The following is a 12,213-nucleotide window of genomic DNA, read 5'->3' as shown; positions in this document are numbered from 1 at the left end:
GCGAAACGTAGTCAATAAAGGATCACATTATACTGCATATGTGTTTATATTTCCATTGTGTCGGTATTTTATACCATTTATGTCCACTATTGTTTTTATTAATAATATCAGTAATATTGTGGACTAAACATCTGAAACTTTACAATATAGATGTATGTAAAAATCTGATTTTTAATATGTACAACACGTGGCCACCATGGAGAACTTGCATAATCAACCTGACATAATTATATCTGTGTAACAGCAAACACACACACACATACACACACACACACACACACACACACACACACACACACACACACACACACACACACACACACACAAGTGCAAAGGTTTGCAACAAGACTAGTCCCAGAGCTAAGAGGTATGTCCTACGAGGAGAGGTTAAGGGAAATCGACCTGACGACACTGGAGGACAGGAGAGATAGGGGGGACATGATAACGACATACAAAATACTGAGAGGAATTGACAAAGTGGACAAAGACAGGATGTTCCAGAGATGGGACACAGCAACAAGGGGACACAGTTGGAGGTTGAAGGCACAGATGAATCACAGGGATGTTAGGAAGTATTTCTTCAGCCACAGAATAGTCAGGAAGTGGAATAGTTTGGGAAGCGATGTAGTGGAGGCAGGATCCATACATAGCTTTAAGCAGAGGTATGATAAAGCTCACGGTTCAGGGAGAGTGACCTAGTAGTGACCAGTGAAGAGACGCGGGCCAGGAGCTAGGACTCGACCCCTGCAACCTCAACTAGGTGAGTACACACACACACACACACACACACACACACACACACACACACACACACACACACCATTGACAGATTTAGTGCAGAACTGTTACTACGCCTGTCAGACTTAATTCTGCATCAGTATCTCAAATGCACATTAATTTTTCAATAGCTGTCTACTAAACAATAAAGTCACAATACCCTGGCTGGAGCAATACGCAAAAAACCCGCAGTGTTGTATTTTGGTCACTGACGCGTCCATCATCCTCCAGGTGGCAGCAGCAGTCAGCTTGTGAAAGTAAACACCCCATAAATAACTTTGATGCAACGTTCTCACGCGATGTTCGTCGGTCATTTCTCGCCAATTTTAGCTTTGACTAACGAGGACTTGGTTGTGTGTGGCTGTCGTAAGTGGGGTTTAGCGTGTTGATCCACGATCCGCCCTGTGGCTCGGGTGGCAGCGTACTCACCTCAAACACTGAGTGTCCGTGGTTCAATTCCCAGCATGTTTCCTTACAACTGCTGTCCCTGTTCATCTAGTAGTAAGTAGGTGCCTTGGTGTGGGTCGCACCCTTGAGGGACAAGATTAAAGGAACCCCAAGTGTCTGTGGTTCGATCGCCGGCACGACATGGACGTTGGACATGTTTCCTTACAGCTGCTGCCCCTGTTCACCTAGCAGTAAGCAGGTACCTGGATGTTGGTCGACTGTTGTGGGTAGCACCCTAGGGGGTGGTAGTATACCTAAGAACATAAGAACATAAGAACGAAGGAACACTGCAGAAGGCCTACTGGCCCATGCGAGGCAGGTCCAAGTCTCCTACCGGCTTAAGCCAAAGCACCCAACCTAACAGGTCAGGTCACATTGACTTAAGGGAGGAACACGGCAACCGACCTGTTAGCACAAGCTATCAGGTCTAACTCACACCCACCCACATCTACTCATGTATTTATCCAACCTATTTTTAAAGCTACACAACGTTCTGGCCTCTATAACGGTACTTGGGAGTTTGTTCCACTCATCCACAACTCTATTACCAAACCAGTACTTTCCTATATCCTTCCTGAATCTGAATTTTTCCAACTTAAAACCATTGCTGCGAGTCCTGTCTAGGCTAGATATTTTCAGCACACTATCTGCGTAAAAAAAAAATGAGTCTAACAGTCCTCGATGACTTATTTGGGTTATGCTGGGCGTCTAACTCTCCCCCGGGTTAAAAAATCCAAACAAATCTTATCTTATAGTATCGACATTCCTACGTACGCTAAGTGGTGTGTGCTATCACCTTGACAAGTTAGTCGGGGTAGTCCAGCTGGTTTTTGACATTCTCTAAACTCCTTACTGAACTATAAGTTGCTTCATTGGGTTGCTTTTATCACACTGGAGGTTCTTCAGTAAAACTGGCAAATTGAGCTACAGCCCTAAACTAATTTAAAAATTTCACTGATAAACATATTCACTTGTTAGGTCAGAGACCAATAGCAGGAAATACAAGTAAACCGACGAAGTATATTTGAACCCGCTCAAACTTTCCAATATGAGGTTGAAAGTTGAAGACAGTTGCATGAGACACTCAGAAATTATAGAATGAAAAGTTGAACTTTAATTTGACCAGTTTCTTTCATAAAATAAAAAGTGGGTCCAACATAGGCCGAAATTAATCCACACTTTTCTAAAAGTAAAATTTACCATCGTTTAAAAGGTAATTAAGTAATTAAGCAAATTTTATTAACCTTTATGGTAAATAATTTATATATATTTTTTTACAGTGGGTTTGAGGACACAAATGTTATGAGAACATTAATAAATATTATGTAGATCTAATCTATGATAACCAAATAGTCAGACATTATGAGTTATTTCTGATCAGTAAAGACGTTCTTTAATTAGTTAATAGAAACCAATTAGATTAATAAAACTGACACGTTACAACTTGCACAACTGAAAACCAAGGTGAAGTTTGCTTTGATAAAAACACGGGACTAAAAGTTTAAAGCCGATCAGAAGAGGCATTTCTAAAGTTACTTCAAAGAATCCAGCAAAATGTGCACTTTGTACAAAGTTAAGAAATGTGTCTAACTGAGAGGAAAGAGCTAACCTGGTAGAACTCATGTAGAACCTTTGGGGTGCTACATGAGTTCAAGCCAAGGAAGGGAAGGATAAATCCAGTTCCTTGGATTAAGAGTCCCTCACCAGCATCAACACAAAATAACGCAATAACGTAAAATAATACCTTACTGTTTCGAAATTTAAAGTGGCAAAATGGCGCTGACACACTCCATTAACAATACTACCTTCTAGGTCATCACCACTCTAACACCCTTACTTTATCTTACCTCCTCGCTGACGGCTCCACCTTTAACACAGACTCCGTCTTTGACTTATTGACAGCCACAGATTTATTACACAAACTTTGATTATACTTCCTTTAGCACTCCTCACAGCCCTTACTCTACCTCGCTAGTCTCAGATCAATCATGTTACACCTTTACCATTCCCTACTCTGCGTTTAATGCTTAGTTTTTATAATAATAATAATAATAATAATAATAATAATAATAATAATAATAATAACCATATGATACGGAAACAAAATCGGACATGTCTAAGACACATCCATTTTCAGAACAGTTCCCATCCACTGATACTTATGGAACATTTTTCACCACACCAAAAATTTCATAAACGTTATTCAAAAAAAAATTTGATTTCCAGCCTAGTACATGAAATGATCGAACCTGTTCTAACACACTTGGATTTCACTCTTAGATGTCGCCGAACTCGTAGGCACGTTGTTGTTTTTTAACTATTGAAGCTAAACCGCAGAGGCTTTCGGAAGTTATCGAAGCCATTCTAGGATGCCGAGAATGGTTTCAATACGCTGGTCATAGCGCACCTGCACATGCCAACTGCTCAAAAAATAAACTGGCCTTAGTTATCACACACAAGAGCTGTAACTTTGAAACTGACTGGCTTTATCAGTCCAATACAGGGGAGAATATTGAAGATCAGAAGGAGTTTGAGGTAATCAGTCCCTCAGTCTGGAGCCGATGTAATCAGTCCATCATTCTTATCGAGTGAGTGAGACATTTTCGTGTATTAATTTTGTAAATTAGCAACTACGCGACTCGGTAATAATCCTAACATTTCTTAACGTAAGATATGTCAGTTCTAAAAGTTTAAAAAATAATCCAAAGTTATCGGATGAAAAACCTGGATAGAAAAAAGAATGGTAGCTCTGTATAGTCGATAGGATTTAAATCTGACAAACTGATTAATCCAAGGAAGGTATGACTGAACAAATTTATTTATTTTTAAAAGACTGGTAGAGAACATTGTTATTGTAAGTTTACAGATATAAACTCCTCGCCTGGCTTTCTCGGCACGAAGACATGGCTGAAGTTTATTGTAGTACAAAGTAAGTACAAAGACATGGCTGAAGTTTATTGTAGTACAAAGCGAGTACAAAGACATGGCTGAAGTTTATTGTAGTACAAAGCGAGTACAAAGACACTTACAGAAACAACAGACCTTTATTAGTACATTTCACTTACATGACAATAAAGTACCTAGAACATATAATTATCATATTTTGGTTAAGTAAGCCGACATTATCGCACGCAAAATATTATTTTCTTAAGTATCTTAACCTCTCGTCTCCTCCCTGAGCTCCTAGACTAGTCTTGTTGCACATTAATACCTTCAAAAATCAGTACAGGATTTTTTCTTTTTAGCATTATTTACGACACGTGCCGCTTTATGTCGACTAATCTGGTGCGTAAATTTGATATACAACTTTGGTAATACGGGTAAATCTTTTCTGTTTAGATATTTCCAGCAGTAGTAAAGTTTACCAGTCCCTGGAGGCATAAAAACTCGTTCTGACATGAGAGAGTAAACGGTCCAGGACCAGATGGCAGATTGATCCATCACGCTGGCCTCGAGACACTGCAAATTACTTACTCTTCAAACAAATACAGAAAAAGAAGTCCGCTGACGTGGGTTAATGTCTCTATCTATGAAATTTTCACATATTTCACTTTTTTGAAGTGAAGCTGGAAGCAGCGATGTTGATTTTTTAAATGCGATTGTGCCATCCATTAACCAGGCGTTCAAGAACGAAGCTTCTCACACACACACACACACACACACACACACACACACACACACACACACACACACACACACACACACACACACACACACACACACACACACACACAGGAAAGAAACGAGTAATGGTACGTGACGAGGTGTCAGAGTGGACTCCTGCGACGAGCGAGGTTCCACAGGGGTCAGTCCTAGGGCCGGTGCTGTTTCTAGAATATGTGAATGACATGACGGAAGGGATAGATTCGGAGGTGTCCCTCTTTGCAGACGATGTGAAGCTAATGCGAAGAATTCACACGCATTAGGATCAGATAGGACCACAAAAGGATCTGGACAGGCTGCAAGCCTAGTTCAACAACTGGCTCCTGGAGTCTAACCCCACCAAATGCAAAGTCATGAAGATTGGGGAAGGTCAAAGAAGACCTCAGATAGAGTACAGGCTAGGGGGGCCAAAGACTGCAAACCTCACTCAAGGAAAATGACCTTGGGGTGAGTATAATACCGAGCACATCTGAGGCGCACATCAGTCAAATAACTGCTGCGTTTTGACACTTTAGTAAGGAATCATTCAAGACTCTGTACACCATGTACACCAGGCCCGTACTGGAGTATGCAGTACCAGTATAGGTGAGAGTGGTGTGGTCATGGGTGAGTGTGGTGTGGTCATGGGTGAGTGTGGTGTGGTCATGGGTGAGTGTGGTGTGGTCATGGGTGAGTGTGGTGTGGTCATGGGTGAGTGTGGTGTGGTCATGGGTGAGTGTGGTGTGGTCATGGGTGAGTGTGGTGTAGTCATGGGTGAGTGTGGTGTGGTCATGGGTGAGTGTGGTGTGGTCATGGGTGAGTGTGGTGTGGTCATGGGTGAGTGTGGTGTGGTCATGGGTGAGTGTGGTGTGGTCATGGGTGAGTGTGGTGTGGTCATGGGTGAGTGTGGTGTGGTCATGGGTGAGTGTGGTGTGGTCATGGGTGAGTGTGGTGTGGTCATGGGTGAGTGTGGTGTGGTCATGGGTGAGTGTGGTGTGGTCATGGGTAAGTATGGTGTGACCTTGGGAAATATTCCCTGTAATCACGTCTGGCTGGAATAATAGCATTTTGATTATATATCTTCACTGCTGCCAATTGTTGTGTCAAGACCGACATGTCTTCGCTAAAGGTCAAATGCCAGCTGGAGACTGACTGGTTCCGAGCTACGTAACTTACAGACACGAGTGCAAAGTTCAGAGCCATGAACGCAAGAATGGTCTGCACACCTGCCAGCGATGACTTTTGAGAAGGTGACACACTCCCCGTGTGAATAAAAAGTTCTCTAAAATAATAATGAATATAAATAACAAAAAAGGCACAATACCGTGACTGGAACGATACACAAATAACCCGCACATAAAAGAGAGAAGCTGACGACGACGATTCGGTCCGACTTGGACCATTGACAAAGTCACACTTTGTCAATGGTCCAAGTCGGACCGAAACGTCGTCGTAAGCTTCTCTCTTTTATATGCGGGTTATTTGTGTAATAATGAATATATAGTGAGTGTGTAATTTGATGATGATGATAATAATAATAATGATAATACTACTAATAATAATAATTCTTTCTGTAAAGTTACATATTGTAATTAATACTGAATTTAATGCTGAAATTAACTCTTTAAAAGCTAATTTGGGCCATGTTTATGAAATTTTTGGATCTTTTTTGTAAGACAGGTTGTTAAAAAAGTTTGTTGGTGTTATGGCTTAGGAAAAAATAAATTGGTGACAGTAATAAAAATGTGAATGCTAATGGGAATTAGATAAAACAGCGACGATGTTGATAAACTGGGTTTAAACATAATTGGCCTATGCAGAATTTAGGTCACGTGAAGTACTATATAATTATTTTTTGAATAGCAGGCGACAGATTAGAAACTTCTTTCATTTTCTGGAGGTGAATTCCAAATTTCAGAAATCTTTAATTGCATGGAGCTCAGAGATATCTTGAGTCGAATACGTTGTATGTCAGTATAATTCTGTCTAGTACTGTGTATATTTGTTATATATATATATATATATATATATATATATATATATATATATATATATATATATATATATATATATATATATATATATATATATATACATTGTAATAGCTGCTTTCACAACAGGTTGTAGGTGGTTTGCTGGTGTGGCTCCTTAAGCACTTATAACATAATTATGTGATGTATGGTTAGGGTAATGGGTAGTACGGAATGAACGATGTCGCTTGAGGAACATAGTAGCGTACTTTTGATAGACTATATACTGTGTGGAAATTGATAGAACATATACTGTGTGTGGTAACTGATAGTGTGAGACTGCAACAAATAATCATACCAACGTGAATTGTGAGTGTTGGAAATGATTGGTATAAAATACCGACACAATGGGAATATAAATACTTAAGCAGTATAATGTGATCCTTTGTTGACAACGTTTCGCCCACACTGTGGGATTTATCAAGTCACAAACAGATCTTGATAATGCCCACTGCGTGGGCGAAACGTTGTCAATAAAGGATCACATTATACTGCTTAAGTGTTTATATTTCCATGAACTCTGGCTGCAGCGAATCTTTTACCAGAAGAGGACTTTGAGTACTTGGTTTAAATCGTGACTTGTAGTTACCACAGAGAGAGAGAGAGAGAGAGAGAGAGAGAGAGAGAGAGAGAGAGAGAGAGAGAGAGAGAGGGAAGAAGCGAAGCACGCCAACGAACCAGCCACAGCCAACAACATTGGGTCCCGCAAAGACGAACTCTACCGAGATCGTCTTCAAAAGACTCATACTCTAAGTCTAGAAATCTCTCACCGGGACCGTGATAGGTCCAGCAGACCCTTTCCACGTGGGAACAAAAATGCTACAGTATATCGCTCTCACAAGAACCGACACTCCTAAACTAACACGTACCCTATCTTATAATGAAACTGTCGTGGCTTTACGGACAATCAGGCGCAACTTTCTTTGCTGATAGGACTTTATCGACTATCAGTTGTTTGTCTACAATAGACACTTCTAACCACTACAGTTGTAGACGGTGCTGCTCTTGTATAGAAGAAATGAAGGTCAGAGAGTCGCCATCTGTGTCCGCAATAAATTGCCTTCAAATGGATTATTATTGAATTCAACTGTCAACATAGTCACATGCAGAATTAAATTCAATGAAGCATACTGTCATGACTCCGAGGCACTGGATGCTGATGGGCTTAACTTACTTTTTCATTAACTCTCCCACCGTTACCAATTGTCAGTGACTTCAACACCCATCATCATCAGTGGGGATGCATGTATCTTAAAGAATGCGGACTGGGGGAAGGGGTTATTCTTAATAGCAGCTGATTTTGATATCGCATCAGGGAATGACATTATTAAAGAGTTCAAAATGCTATTATATCAATTATTAATGTTGCTGAGGTCGCTATTCCTAAGACCCCGATATTTGATGAAACGTTTCGCCTACAGCCTCATCATTCCAATTCCTAAGCCCAATCAACAAAATGCATTTCACCCAATATCTCTTACTAGCTGCTTGTGTAAAACATTTGAGAGAATGATTCTTAATCGTCTCATGTACAGAATCAAACAATTTTTGTCTCCCCGGTTACATGGTTTCATGCATGGAAGGAGCGTGCATCATTGCATAGCCACCTTTCTCACCCTGCACACTGACAGCTCATACACTACCTTCCTTGACCTTAAATCCGCTTTCGATGTAGCCAACCGACATGTAATCATTAGTGAACTTGCCAGAATGGATGTTGGAGGATGGCTTCTCCGCTGGATTAAAGGCTACCTGTCCAACAGAAAATCGTCTGTGTTGTTCCAGGGACATAGAAGTGTAACTAAAGACTTTGAATTAGGAACCCACAGGGAGGTGTGCTCAGTCCCACACTGTTCAATATTCTAATTAATGCATTACTTAATGCTATGCCTAGTCAGCCCCATCATTATGTGATTAGTTTTGCTGATGATATAATGATTCACACCACTGGATTCTCCAACACCCAAAACATTCTTAATCATGTACTAACCTCGTGTCAGGACCTGTGGTTGATAATCTCTACTGATAAAACAAAGATACCCAATAGGCGTCCTCCTCGACAGACAGGCACAGTTCGTCAGATCCAATTGCATGATGGGTCTCTTCTAGAATATGTAAGCAGATACAGGTATCTAGGCTTTGAGGTTCCACTACATGGACCTGTTGTAACAAGACTTTGTCGCCAGTACAAAGAAAGACTAAGAGCACTTAGAGTTGTGGCAGGGCTTCACCCCAGGTATGGTGCTAATGTTAAAATTGTGAAAATGATGTATCTTGCTTATATTAGATCATTGGTTGATTATGCTGCGCCACTACTTGCTCTTGTGTCTGACTGGAAGCTTGGAGGGCTGGAAAAACTGCAGAACGAAGCAATGAGGATCATTTTAGGATGCCCTCGTACTGCCAAAATTTTAAATATGCAAAAAGAACTTGATATTCCAAGCATCAGAGATCGTGTTACTGAAAGAAATATCCTATTTGGGGTTAATATGCTCGGGCAAGCTCATTCAAACCCCTGCACAGAAGCCCTCCAAACTTTCCTCAGCACTGGTGAACACTCCTCCAGATGGATCGAAAAAACTGGAACCGACCTCCGCATGAATCAGATACATGATCTATGTCAAGTAAGGCAACAGCGGCACTTCTCCGCTCCATGGAATATTACCCCATTCCAAACTACCATTCCTCCATTTCCCCCCAAACTACTTCTTAAATCACAACCAAAACTTCGCCTTGAAGCCAAACATGAGGCCTTACGCTGTATTAATAACTTAGTCACACAGCTCACACTCTCGCAAATTATTTACGCTGATGGTTCTGTTCACCAATCCACTGGTGCAGCTGGTAGTGCTGCTGTTGTCGTACAGAATGATGGCACTCTTAAAGAAATTGGAGCACGCATCAATAATTGGGTTTCTACCCTTCAGACAGAACTGTTTGCCATACTTCTTGCACTGAAATGCATCTATGTATCAAAGACTGACAGTTTAATTGTAACTGATTCTCTGTCATCCATAAATGCTCTCAACTCATTAAGCATAAATTGTGGCATGCTTGTGTCAGAAGCCAGACACAGGTATGGTAGGATTGTGGACAGTGGAGTCACAGTGCACATGCTGTGGATTCCATCTCACATTGGTCTTCAGATGCATGATAGAACTGATAAATTGGCTAAGCTGTATGCTTTCAAAGAGGGAGTAGATTACAATCTTGGCTTGTCAGGTAATAGTTTGAGAATAATAATACGAAAAGAACTTCAACTGAATTTTATGGACTTAAGGTTCAGGGAGATTGACACCAGTGAGTCCATCTATCATCATTCTATCATGCAGGAGGAGCCACATGTCTATGGTGCATCCAACAAAATAAGCAGACTCTTGGATGTCACTACTGCCCGGCTCCGGCTGGGTTACAAGTATCTTTGGCAGGTTAAATCACCACCACCAGATGTAGACCAAACGAAATGTAAACTTTGCCAGATGGACTATTGTCACACCCTGCGTCATTATGTACTGGAGTGCAATAAATAAATGAATTTAGAAACAACTCACTCAGAAGTGTTCAAGAAATGGCTAAGTATTTTATCCACAGTGGTATATTACAGACCATTCTGGAGAAATACCCTGACTTTGCTAGCTGTAAATAAAGCATTACCACATGTGTGTGTGTGTGTGTGTGTGTGTGTGTGTGTGTGTGTGTGTGTGTGTGTGTGTGTGTGTGTGTGTGTGTGTTTGTGTGTTTGTTTGTGTGTGTGTGTGTGTGTGTGTGTGTGTGTGTGTGTGTGTGTGTGTGTGTACTCACCTAATTGTACTCACCTAATTGTGGTTGCAGGGGTCGAGACTCAGCTCCTGGCCCCGCCTCTTCACTGATCGCTACTGGATCCTCTCTCTCTCTGCTGTGTGTGTGTGTGTGTGTGTGTTTGTGTGTGCGTGTGTATGTGTATGAGTGTGTGTGTGTGTATGAGTGTGTGTGTGTATGAGTGTGTGTGCGTGTGTGTGTGTGTGTGTGTGTGTGTGTGTGTTTATGTGTGTGTGTGTGTGTGTGTGTGTGTGTGTGTGTGTGTGTGTGTGTGTGTGTGTGTGTGTGTGTGTGTGTGTATGTGTGTGTGTGTGTGACTCAACAATCAATATTTGCACCAATAACTCACTACAGTTGTGACCGGGTGTGGAAGTGTGAATTGCTCATTACTCTAAAATTTGTTCATGATTGTACCCATGTATAAACATAAGTAACCATTCTTACAATATTCATTACCTTTGTAACTTGTGAGTTCATTACCTTGTACCTAGTTCAGCCATCAAAACTCTGGGGCCCAGTCCCTGGACCCATTATGTACCTCTGTAATCTGTAAATACCTTTGTAACTTGTCATGATTGTGACTAGACCTACCTGGAGTTCATTACCTTTGTAAATTGTGAGTTCATTACCTTTGTAAATTGTGAATTCATTACCTCTGTAACTTGCTTAGCTATCAAAACTTTGAGGCCCAGTCCCTGGACCAATTATGTACCTCTGTAATCTTTTGACTACCGCCCACAGGATGGGTATGGGGTGCATAATAAACATATTAAACTAAACTAACTACACAGTAGGCGAAACTATTTCCATCGTCTAGGCTCCTTCTTGGTGGCAAAAGAAACAAGGTTGAAGGTGAAGCTTCGAAATTAGTTGCAAGTAATAAACATGTAGCTGACACCACACCAGCAAGTCTGCAAGTCTGCGACAGACGAACCTATTGGTCCAATCAATTGCAAGACAAATGAGATACGCAATTGTAACATCAAGATAAGTAATGTGACTTAACACAGTTATACAGTAGCAATCGCCAGCTACTAACAGGTACCACGAAAGCTTCTGTTGGGCTACATATAATGTCCCTGATACAAACATGTCACAGTAGTGACAACAGTACATAGCTGGGCATCGCTTATACCTGGGATACCTCCAATAGTGCCAGGATATATGAGGATACTGCACAAGAACAGTACCAACACTGCCACTACACTGTCCAATAACTGTTAAGTTACTTCCTGCCAGATCCTGAGAAAAACTGCCGCCTAAGAGTCACCTTCTCTTACCTCTGCCATTAAACCAGGACCACCCTAGGAGTGATTAATCTAGAAAGACCTTTGTCAGTTTTAGCAGTAAGTGCGCCCTCTCCCCCACGACAAAACAGTCTGTAGTGACCTCTTGTTAACAAGGTGACCTCTTGTTAACAAGGTGACCTCTTGTTTACAAGGTCACAACCAATGCCGCAATGACAATCTTACGAATCTTTTAAAGGTGCCAAGGACAGGACTCGTGTCGGGTGATTTTT

General features: G+C 41.2%; 1 protein-coding gene across 2 annotated transcripts in view; it reads right to left on the bottom strand.

Moving 5' to 3' along the window:
• The window catches only part of LOC128699220 (apolipoprotein D), a 141,414-nt gene that overhangs the window by 117,622 nt on the left and 11,579 nt on the right, over window positions 1–12,213 (bottom strand). The window lies entirely within an intron of this gene.

This window comes from Cherax quadricarinatus, chromosome 54 (assembly GCF_038502225.1).
Source record: "Cherax quadricarinatus isolate ZL_2023a chromosome 54, ASM3850222v1, whole genome shotgun sequence".
Classification (NCBI taxonomy): Eukaryota; Metazoa; Arthropoda; class Malacostraca; order Decapoda; family Parastacidae; genus Cherax; species Cherax quadricarinatus.
The sequence above is the reverse complement of the archived record's forward strand: the minus strand, read 5'-3'. Positions and strand labels throughout refer to the sequence as shown.